The sequence below is a fragment of the Mandrillus leucophaeus genome, unplaced genomic scaffold (genome assembly GCF_000951045.1).
Source record: "Mandrillus leucophaeus isolate KB7577 unplaced genomic scaffold, Mleu.le_1.0 Scaffold60, whole genome shotgun sequence".
Taxonomy (NCBI): Eukaryota; Metazoa; Chordata; class Mammalia; order Primates; family Cercopithecidae; genus Mandrillus; species Mandrillus leucophaeus.
The window spans coordinates 6,529,823-6,532,488 of record NW_012106475.1 but is presented as its reverse complement, the minus strand read 5'-3'; positions in this window follow the sequence as shown (position 1 = coordinate 6,532,488).

Sequence of the window (2,666 nt, the reverse complement as noted above, 5' to 3'; positions counted from 1 at the left end):
AAAAAAAAAAAAAAAAAAAAAAGTTTCCCATTCAGACAAATGGGCCATCTAGAAAAAATGTTGGATCCATACCCTATACACTACACTAGCACAAACTCCAGATATGTCAAATATTTAAATATAAACAATAAAACCATACAATGATTCATTTATAACCTAAGCAGAAAAAAGACACTTTCACTATGACACAAGATCTAAAAGACTGATGAATTCAATTTTTATAAACGTATGAGCCAGGCATGGTGGTTCATGCCTGTAATCCCAACAACTCCAGTGGCCGAAGTAGAAGCATAGCTTGAGGCCAGGAGCTAGAGACCAGCCTGAGCAACACAGTGAGACCCTGTCTCTTTAAAAAAAAAAAAAACAAAAAAGGCAAAAAAATCACCAGATAAGCCAAAAAGAAAATGACAAACCGGAAAAAATATCTGCAACTCATTTTTGTGAGTTTTTTGTTTGTTTGTTTGAGATGGGGTCTCACTCTCTCGCTCAGGCTGGATTGCAGTGGCATGATCCTGGGTCACTACTACCTCCGCCTCCTGGGCTCAAGTGATCCTCCCACTTCAGCCTCCCAGGTAGCTGGAATCATAGGCATGTGTCACCATGCCCGGCCAATTTTTTGTATTTTTGGTAGAGACAGGGTCTCACCATGTTGCCCAAGCTGGTGCAATTCATTTTTGTAGTTATTTTCAGTAAAACATAAAAGAGCTCCTACAAATTAAAAGACTAAAATTCAATAAGAAAAACAAAGGGGCGAGGCACAGTGGGTCAACACCTGTAATCCCAGCACTTTGGGAGGCTGAGGCAGGAGGATCCCTTGAGCCCAGGAATTGAAGACCAGCCTGGGCAACATAATGAGACCCCATCTCTATTTAAAAAAAAAAAAACAACTTGTAAAAAAATTTAAAACACACAGAAAAAAGAAGACATAAATATGGCAAATGAGACAAGGTGCTCAACATCGTTGATCATTAGAGAAATGCAGATCAAAACTACAATAAAATATCATCTCCCCCAGTTAAAATGGCCTATATCCAAAAGACAGGTAATAACAAATGCTGTTGAGGATGTGGAGAAAAAGATAATCCTCTTTTGGGGGTTATACTGTTATCATTTTTCACCTATTAGAATAGCACAGATGAAAAAGTTTGATTACACAGTATAATGGTAAAGATATGAGGAAACAAGCATTCTAATATGTTGTAAGTATATTAGGACTGTAAATTGTAAGTATATTAGGACTTCTGTCTAGGGGAACGAGATAACATCAAAGTTTCCCTTTGACCTAGCAAATTCTAGGAATATGTCCTGTAGATATACTTGCTTTTATATGAAGTCACTTAGAGACAAGGTTATTCATTGCAGTGTTGTTTATTATACCAGAAGTAAAACAAAACAAAAAATGTCCTAGAAATAAACAGTTTAAATAATCAGTAGGAATAGGGGACTAGTTCAATAAATAATAGTAAATCCATACAGTGGAACCCGTAAAGTTATTTTAAAATAACCAGGCCTCTGTGGAACATTATCCAAGATATGCTGCAAAGTGAAAAGTGCAGGATGTATAGTACTGAAAGCATGGCTCCTCATACACTTTAAGCAAATGTTTATAGTTAGACTGGAAATTTTTCATTAAAAATACCTCTTAATTAGTGTTTTGAATAAGTACCATTTTCATGTGGTTGCAAATTCAAGTCACAATAAGGGGTCTGGACAAAGTTGGCTCACACCTATAATCTTATACTTTGGCAGGCCAAGGAGGGAGGCTCCTTGGCAGTATTTTATTATATAAAATACTATATTTTACATAATTTTATTATATAAGCATTTGACTCAATTTCTCTGCATTTATTGTATTGGTCTGTTCTCACGCTGCTAATAAAGACATACCCAAGACTGGGTAATTTATAAAGGAAAAGAGGTTTCAACAACTCACAATTCCACAGGGCTGGGGATGCCTCAGGAAACTTCCAATCATGGCAGAAGGGGAAGCAAACATGTCCTTCTTCACATAGTGGCAGCAAGGAGAAGTGCTGAGCAAAAGCGGGAAATGCCCCTTATAAAACCTTCATATTTTGTGAGAACTCACTATCATGAGAACTGCAGCATGGGCATAATCGCCCCCATGATTCAATCTCATCCTACCAGGTCCCTCCCACAAATGTGGGGATTATAGGAACTACAATTCAAGATGAGATTTGGGTGGGGACACAGCCAAACCATATCAGCAAGGCTACAAAGATTTTTGTTGCCACAGGGATGAAAACTGGGTGGCTGGAGATGAAAGGGAGATTTTTCACTGTGTACCTTTTTGTGACTTTTGTTGTTGTTGAGACGGGGGTCTTGCTACGTTGCCCAGGCTGGTCTAAAAACACCTGGGCTCCAGAGAGCCTCCCTCCTTGGCCTACCAAAGTAGTAAGATTATAGGTGTGAGCCAACTTTGTCCAGACCCCTTATTATGACTTTTGAATTTGCAACCACATGAAAATGGTACTTATTCAAAACACTAATTAAGAGGTATTTTAAATGAAAAATTTCCAGTCTAACTATTAAACATTTGCTTCTAGTGTTAAAAAATAAAAAATTAGGCTGAGCGTGGTGGCTCACACCTGTAATCCCAGCACTTGGGAGGCTGAGGCTGGCAGATCACCTGAGGTCAGGAGTTTGAG